The sequence below is a fragment of the Bos grunniens genome, chromosome 5 (assembly GCF_055505025.1).
Source record: "Bos grunniens cultivar Pamir isolate PY7600 chromosome 5, Bosgru_T2T1.0, whole genome shotgun sequence".
Classification (NCBI taxonomy): Eukaryota; Metazoa; Chordata; class Mammalia; order Artiodactyla; family Bovidae; genus Bos; species Bos grunniens.
In genome coordinates this window covers 34562146-34571279 of record NC_141169.1, presented here as the reverse complement: position 1 = coordinate 34571279, position 9134 = coordinate 34562146, and the positions used below count along the sequence as shown (strand labels likewise).

The following is a 9134-nucleotide window of genomic DNA, read 5'->3' as shown; positions in this document are numbered from 1 at the left end:
TGGAGACGTGGGAGAGACTGAGCAGGGTTGGGTGTGATCACAATTTTTGCTTTCAATGTTTTCCTGAGGAAATCTGTACAACTGTTGCCATGACACGTGAGGATGCAAGCCCTTGGCTTGCACCAGTGTGTATGATTGACATGGGAGGACCCGATTCCACTTTATACTCCTTTCTTCCCAACCCCTTCAACTGGTCAGACCAGTCTCACCTAAACAATACTCTTTCTTGCTTTAGAACCCAACTTCCCATCGCCATCACTCAGGGCTTAGTCACTGAGCCTCAGGAAGGCTTCCTTCCTCACCCCTCTTATTCCAAGGACTGTTTGCTAAACCGTGTGGTGAAAACGTTTTAGAACCTATGCTGTCTTGTACCCCGAATTGTTCACGTTTGTAGTCTTGTCCTACCAGGGAGACTGTGAGCACGCCAGGGCAAGTTTGGCATTTGATACACAATTAAGACTTTCACACAAATTCCCCGATAACACTGATCAACTCTTCTAGACTGGACAGCAATCTTAATAGTGGGTTAGGAAGGACTCCTTGAAAGTTCCTTACTGTCAAGTTTCAACTGATGAAAATCAAAAGGTCTTAAGTCACTTCTTCATCCAATTTAGTCCCCTGCATAGTCTGAAGTGATTGTGATTGGCAAGTCCTACTCTCAGACTAGTTCTCTCCTCAGTTGAATTTTTTGGTGGTGTGTATCACAGTGCATGGGCTTCCTTGGTGGCTCAAACGGTAAAGAGGTGGCTCAAAAGGGCTCCAGTGCAGGAGACCCGGGGTTCAATCCCTGGGTCAGAAGATCCCCTGGAGAGGGAAATGGCCACCCTCTCCAGTATTCTTGCCTGGAGAATTCAATGGACAGAGGAGCCTGGTAAGCTACAGTCCGTGGGATTGCAGAGTTGAACATGAGTGAGTGACTAATTTTCACTTTCATTATAATGCATGCTTAAGGGAACCTTTAAATTTGACTCGTGTGTGTGTGTGTGTGTGTGTGTGTGTATGTTGGGAGGAGGGCTGTAATCTTGTTCTGATTTTTCTATGACAAGAACCTGAACAGTAAATGACAAAAAAGAGGTGGAGGTGTTGAAACATCAATTTTTCCATTGGCAAGTTTGATTATATCTGATCACTCAAGTGGCTTCCAAGTGAGGCCTCATGTGTTTGAGATTTTGCTCTTACACTCTAGAGTAAGAGCTAGTAAGGGCTAGAGTGCATGGGACATAGTGCTGCTGCTGCTGCTGCTGCTAAGTCGCTTCAGTCGTGTCCGACTCTGTTCGACCCCATAGACGGCAGCCCACCAGGCTCCCCCGTCCCTGGGATTCTCCAGGCAAGAACACTGGAATGGGTTGCCATTTCCTTCTCCAGTGCATGAAAGTGAAAAGGGAAAGTGAAGTCACTCAGTCGTGTCCAACTCTTAGCGACCCCATGGACTGCAGCCTACCAGGCTCTTCCATCCATGGGATTTTCCAGGCAAGAGTACTGGAGTGGGTGCCATTGCCTTCTCTGATGGGACATAGTACCCTGACCCAATTTCTAGGAGACTAAACTGCCAAATTCTTGTTGGTCAGAAATGCTACAATTTTGCTCTTTTCCTAAGCGAATGTTTAGCAGAACAGTGCCTTTCAAACTGCAGAGTGGGTCCCCGGAGTCGATAGTGATGCATTCAGTGGATTACTACAAACTTTTTTCCCCTTTAATTCAATAGTACAAAATAGAATTTAAAATTTCAGTATGCCATATGTGGAAATGCTAAGTACTAATCTATAAAATTTTACTTTTGATTATGTATAAATATGTATATATCCTGAGTTATGATGTAAAATCTGTTTCATACTGTGAACTGGGATCAAAGAATTTTAAAAGCTAGTGAGAGTAAAGACAGGGACATGATCACAAATATAAGTTGTCAACTCTGGATTTTCAGAAATGCACTACATTGTCAAAACTGCACTACATTGTAAAAACTGCACTACAGCAGTTTTTAAGGACGGTGGATAGATTTCTTCTGTAGGATTATTTGACCTTTATCACCTGATAAAAATAGAGCGGGTCTGTTTCTAAGGGCTTCAGTGAATTGTTTCCTAACCTGTGGTTGAACAAGATCATATTTAGGATGGTCCTCAAAATTTTATTCATCCAGCATTTCAGATTGCTTGAAGTGGGCTCAAACACCATATTGGTTCTCTCTACCCTTTATGGGACTTCCCAGGTGGCACACTGCTAAAGAATCAGTCTGCCAAAGCAGGAGACACAAGAGACGTGGGTTTGATTCCTTGGTCTGGAAGAGCCCCGGAGTAGGAAATGGCAACCCACCTTAGTCTTCTTGTCTGGAGAATTGCACGGACAGAGGAGCCTGGAAGGCTACAGTCCATAGGGTTGCAAAGAGTCAGACACGACTGAGCGTGCAGGCACGCATCCCTCCTGTCCAGCCGTTCTCAGGTTGGCTTTCATGGCTGTCTCTGATGTGGCACTAGTCTGTGGCCTGCGTGTGTGCTCAGTTACTTCAGTTGTGTCCAACTCTTTGTGACCCCCTGGGCTGTAGCCCACAAGGCTCCTCTGTCCATGGGATTCTCCAGGCAAGAAGACTGGAGTGGGTTGCCATGCCCTTCTCCAGGGGATCTTCCTGTCCTGGGGACTGAACCCATATCTCCTGTGTCTCCTGCATTATAGGTGGATTCTTAACCCATCAAGCCATCTGGAAAGTCTGGCACTAGCCTTTATTTCCACCCTGATCCCCCACTATTTCTTGTGGTAGGTAGCTTCTGAGATGGAGCTCAACGAACCTCACTTGATATTCATACTTATTTGTAACCCCCTTTCCTTGAATGTGGATTGGACCTAGTGATGTGCTTCTATTCAGCAAAGTGATGGTATATTACTTCTAAGATTAGGTTACAAAGAGTTCTGGCTTCCATCTTGTTCTCTCTTGCTCTCTCCCTCATTTGCTTTGAGGGAAACCAGCTGCCATCTTGTGAACTGGCCTACAGAGATGCCCCCAGGGCAAGGAAATAAGTCTCTCTGAACAGCCCAGGGAGGCCTGCCAAGTCACAAGAGTAAGCATGGAAGCTGATCCTGCCCAGTTGAACCCTGAGATGACTGCAGCCCCAGCTAATACATTCGTGAGAGGACCCAAGTAAGCCCAGCCTGGATTCCTGACCCACGGAAATAAGTGATAATAAATGTGTATCATTTTACACCACTAAGTTTTTTACTGGCCATAGGTAACTAATAACATTTCCCTTCTTATACTATGCTTTTGCCACTCTTCTCACTAGAAACCATTTCTCATTTAAGTGATACCCACTGCTTGGAATATTCTTTATACCTCCTTGTCCCTGGTATTACTATGTATCTAAACTTTTTCCTTTGAGACTCACCTTAATTTTTTTTTTATTTGATACTCCCATTTGAAAGTGGTCATTCTATTTTGAACATTGTACTTTTAAAATATCTTTTTGTGGCACTTCTTTTCCTGTTGTCAATTTACTTGATTTTATGTTAGTTCTTTCCGGGGTTGTTTTTAAGACAGCTCCTAAGCCCCCCAAAATAGTATTAACTCTGAGTACCCTGGTGACTTCGGCGCGTTTTTCTGGTATTGAAGGGTACTCTACTAGGTATTAATTGCTGTGGAACAAATTATTTCCAAAACTCAGTGGCTGAAACTCTCAAACTTTGTATGAATCAGAAATTTGAGAGCAACTCAATTGTGTGTTTTAGCTTGGAATCTCTTATGAGGTTGTAGTAATCTGACAACTATGTGTATAGTTATCTGATGGCCTGACTAGAGCCGAAAGATCTGTTTCTAAGGTCACACACTCACATGCTGGCAAGTTGGTACTGGCCAGTTGACTCTTCTCCAAGAAGGCTTCTTCACAAGCCCGTCTGGTGTCCTCATGACATGGTAGCTGGCTGATTCCAGAGCAAGTTATCCAAGAGTGATCAAGGCAGAAGTTGCAATGTCTTTATAAAGCAGACTTGGAAGTCACACTTATATTTCCACCATATTCTCCCAGTCACAAAAGCAAGCCTGGATTCAATGTAGAAGGGGATTATACAAAGACATGAATACCAGGAGGTAAGGATCATTGGGGCCTTTCTGGAGGCTAGGTACCACCCAGAAAGGTTGTCAGTTGCAGAAAACTGTTTATTGTAAGAAACACAATATGCAATTAGAAGTGGCTTAAATAATGATACTTAGTATCTCATATAATAGAAAGTCTACAGATAGAGCAGACCTAGAATTAATTCTTAGCCTTTTAATCTCCTCAAAGACTGAGAGGTCACCATCTTTTCATTCTGTCATCTTCAGCATGCAGAGATATCTCCTGGCATGGGCACATGTTGGCTGCAGTGGTTTCAGAGCTCCTGGGCAGATGGGGCCATGTCCACTGAAAAAGAAAGAACTGTCAATTCTGTGAATCATTTTTATTAAGAGAGATAATATTTCCTGACAGTACTGTTGTGGATATCTCTGATCCTATTGGCCAGAATCAGGTAATAGTCATGCAAAAAAACCACTTTATATTGTGAGTCTATGTTTGCAGGCATTATGTTTTGCAAGTGCACACCTTCTCATCCAGAAAAGGAAAATTATGGTGCCCACAGAAATTCAATCTTAAAAAAAATTTTAGAAATGTTTAGCTTTACAGACCTGTTAGTATAAGCATATTTAATTATGTTAGGACTGTAGAACAACTACCCAGAGTGTCAGTACTCTGTTTATCGCATTTCCTCCCCAAATAAAAAGGGAAGGAATGACTTGATTAAAGATCTTTTTGTGGTATTTACACAGTGGCCTTTTCCTGAGACCCTGGAAGAGTCCATTTTGGTAGGCGTGGTATATACTAATGAATATGAACAAAAACTGTCAGATGACAGATTTTTAAACTGACAATAGTTCTTTCACTGGATAAGTTAACATCTGCTAATTAGTAGTAAATGACTTAAAAATTTCACTCATAATTTTCCATAATAAAGCGATTTAAAAATACTTTTATTTTTAGTTTTTAATTGTTAGCATTCTGTTTTCTTGTCCAGAGAAAAAGGACAGCAACTGTGTGATGTATGCCTGTGAGCTCAGTGGTATCCAACTCTTGCTGACCCCGTGGACTGTAGCCCACCAGGCTCCTCTGTCCATGAAATTCTTCAAGCAAGAATACTGCAGTGGGTTGCCATTTCCTACTCCAGGGGATCTTCCCCACCCAGGGATCAAACCCATGTCTCTTCTGTCTCCTGCATTGGGAGGCAGATTCTTTACCACTCAGCCATTTGGGGCCATGATGGACATTTATTCCTGGTCTTCAGTTTCCCACTCTTTCTTTGCCCAGGGCTATAAGATACTAAAATAAGGTTTTATGAAAATTAACATATGTACAATTCTGGTTCTTAGATGAAAAGCATTTTAATATCTGGGCTTGGTTCTGGGATCTTTACTTAGGTAAAACTACTGTTTTGACTGAAACATTTGACACCTGGGTCCACCTTCAAGTAACCTTGTCTTGGGACACGTGGTGTACCAACGCCACTTCTCAACCCCTCTCCCTATTCAGCGACACCCATTTGCAAGAATAGTCCAGGGCCCACCAGTCCCCGAAATTGTTAAATTTTGTTTGCTGTCTTGAAGTGAACCATTCACATAACACATCCCTTTTGAGTACCGTTTGTCAACCCTGGATGGGTGAAGTCAACAAACTCCCCGAAGTTGCTGTCTCGGGAATACATTTTATTCGTGGCTGGGGAAATGAAGTGGGGAATGTCAGGGACAGAGAAAACAACTTGTTTTCCAGGTGGTGAGCGGGGTAAGTGAACTACAATAGAGCTGACGACACGCTGTGTCTGAACGACGACGCAGTGCAGGGCGTCAAATGAGTGGAAGCCAAGACGCCCATCGGAACCGTGTCCTCCCTTTGTCTTCTGTCCTTCCCCTGAAAGGTGTGGGGGGACCCGTATCACGCGGATCGGAGGTGGCGGGGCCGTGGGGGCTGTGGCGCCCCTGAGGCGAAGGCGGAGGCGCCAAGACGCCGCTCCTTGTCTTTCAGGATGCCAGCGGGGTACAAGCAAGGTCGCGGGCAAGGCCGCACGGCGGCTCGGAGCTCCAAGGTGGGGCACGAAGGAAGCGAAGACTGCCGGCCGGAGGGCCAAGGCGCGGGCGGCGCCAGGCGGGCGGGGCGCGCGGAGCGCTGCTCCCGTGGGAGAAAGGAACCTCTGCAGAGGCGGCTCGGGCCGCCGCCGGAAGGCTGGGGGCCGTGGTAGGTGCGGGGAACAGAGGGAAGGGAGGTGGGGGCGGGGCCACGGGCGCGCAGCCGCAGTAGGTCTCTGAAAATTTTCCACTAGGGCCCCGAGCGACCTAGCCGCCGAGGCGCTGTCAGCCTCTGCGCATCCGTGGCCACGTGACCGTGACTCAACAGGCGCCGCCTTCCGGGTCTCAGGCCGGGTAGTGCAAGGCAGCGGAGGGAAAGTGGAAAGACTGCTAGAGGTGCGGGGATGGGCGTTTATCTCGGCCCCACCAACCCCCCTCCTCCGTCCAGCTCGGCCAACTGGGAGGCTGCCAAGTGCGCGCCAGCCGGGCTCGCCCGGGACGCGCCCAGCCCGCGTCTGCGACGAGGAAAACCTAGAGAGCCCTAAACATCAGGGCTAATCTGGGGTTCTTTGAGGAAAGCCGCAGGGAGCTTCGAGGCCCCGGGGAGTTTTCGCGGACTCGCCTGACCGCGTGGGGGGATGCATTGCGGAAGACTGCAGCCTGGAAAGTGATCACGCCCTTTTGGCAGCTGTCGATGCTTGTGTACGTGGCTCCTGCCGTGGGGAACTGTGGCTGTGACAGCCTGCACAGGAGGGAGGGACGAAAGAGTGAGGCCTTGACCCATCCCCTGTGCCCAGGGAGTCCCGAAGGCACTGGTATTTTTCAGATGAAACTCCCGGACCCACCAGGAAATCCTCGAGGCTTTCTGTGAATGTGAGATTTGTCGTGCAGCAGGTTCCAGATGGTCCCCCGTTAAGACTTTTGGAAATCGAAATTGGCTTATCGAAAATTTCCTCTGATCCTGCTACTGCATTGAATAGACCCAGACACACCGCCCTATCTGTGCTCTTGTAAGGAAGGAAACGTTTGTTACAGAAATACTCCCAACTGTTTCATCTCTCGTGTTTCTTTCTTGTCTTTTTTTTTTTTTTTTAAAGATTCTTTCTAGTAACTGTGACCGTTTCCTTCTCCTGAAGTCATTCCATCAAAGTCTTGGAAGCAAATTTAAAAAAGGAGAAAATACTAGATCAAATTAGAAAGTTAAGATCTTTGTTTACCGACTGCTTTGCCTGAAAAGACAGCCTTATGGATCTGCTAGGTTCAGGTTTCCTAACAGCCTCTTCTGGGGGCCTTTTCCTCTCACTCCCACCTTGAGAAAAAAGCCCAGACTGGGACTTGCCCGAGGTCCCTGATTTTCCACAGCGGTTTTAACTTTCCCACCAGAACTGCATTTTTTTTCTTAAAGGCTTGTATAATTAGAATTATTGTAATTAATAAGAATAGCTAATATTCATATAGTACTTGAGGCAGTTGTTTATAAATATGCGTTTATTTAACTCATCCACTGTGTGAAGTATGAACTATTATTGTCCCATTATTCAGCTTACTTCATTCCTTAGAGGTGAGGAAATGGAGGCACAGTCAAGTTAGATGACAAGGCTCTTTCAGCTTGTAAGTGGAAGAAGTGGGATTTGAACCCAAAACTGTCTGAGGTAAAATCCATATTGTGGTCACAGTGTTATAGAAACGCTGTGCTAACAAGCATGATTGTACTGAAACATAAAATTTACATTTTGTTAGAGATTATTTTCCTTTTACTTATTTAGCCTTCCTGAAGTTTATTTCGGAGAAATGTCTGAATTTAATGTGGATAGAAAACCACACACAATTTAAAATAGAAACACTTGAGAACAAACCATACATTCTGGGGCAGTTTTATGCTTTTCTTAATGTAAGATTATTGAACTTTTTACCTAGGAGCTTATTTTCGTTGGTAGACTTGTTTTCATATATCTTGAGCCCCGAGAGCATGGTGAGCCCTCCAGGAAAATGATAATGAAGCTCTTCAATCACTAGTTTGAAAAATATATATTGATTAAATGTGCTCAAGAAGTGAACACCCTTGAAGTGATTGATGACGTAATTCCAAATGAAAAGGAAATTTCCAAAAAGAAACATAAATATTAGGTGGATTCAATAGGGAAGATACTCCAGGGTAATTTTTTTTTTTTCTGGAACCTTCTTCTCTGCCCTTGAACTGACCCTCCACGACTGGGTTAGAAGCCTCTTCTATATGCTCCTGTGGCACCTAGAATCTATGCCTGTGGTGGTACATTGAATTCTCATTGCTTGCTCACCTGACTCTACTTTTAGGAGATCCTTAAGTTTCTGAGGGGCACTCTGCCCTTGTCAACAGTGTGTCTCCAGATCTCAGCACAGTTGTTTGTCTTAAAAAGGAGCTTAGCAATACTAGTTAAAAGGATGAGTTTACTGGTAAGCCTGGTCTTGTTGGGATGTACTGAGTTGAGATTATAACAGAAACTGAGAGATGAGTAAGGGCTTCCCAGGTGGCACAGTGGTTAAGAACCCACCTGCCAATGCAGGAGGTGCAAGAGATGTGGGTTTGATCCCTGGGTCCGGAAGATTCTCTGGAGTAGGAAATGGCAATGCATTCCAGTATTCTTGCTTGGAAAATTCCATGGACAGTGGAGCTTGGTGGGCTACAAAACTGAGCAGACACGAGACCAGTATACCCACTGTGAATGCAGTCTCCATCCAAACCCCTCCCAGTTTGCACCTTTCTTACATTTCTTTGTTTTCTTCCTCCCTTCCTTTCCCACTAGATATAAACTAGCTGTATATTTTGAGTGTTTGTATAGATCCTATTGTCCGGCTTGTTATTTTGCACATAACAGTTTTTAATGTTTATTAGAACAAAACAACCTGAAAAATTTTATGTCAGGTTAGCTAACTTTATTTCTGCACCCAATTAATAATCCTGGCCTTAATCCTGACCTCACAACTCGCAGTCTTTAGAATGACAGAATCACAGGATTTTCCTTTTTTTTTTTAATTGCTGAAGGAAACCTGATAACTCTCTAAGACAGCCAGTAGC

The 9134-nt window shown here is 44.8% G+C and overlaps 1 long non-coding RNA gene across 1 annotated transcript; it reads left to right on the top strand.

Moving 5' to 3' along the window:
- The first annotated feature begins 6295 nt into the window (after positions 1-6295).
- Positions 6296-7134, top strand: LOC147371757 (uncharacterized). The gene is made up of 2 exons (XR_015163741.1): positions 6296-6781; positions 6906-7134. It is a non-coding gene; the product is annotated as an uncharacterized LOC147371757 (long non-coding RNA).
- Positions 7135-9134: the final 2000 nt, after the last annotated feature.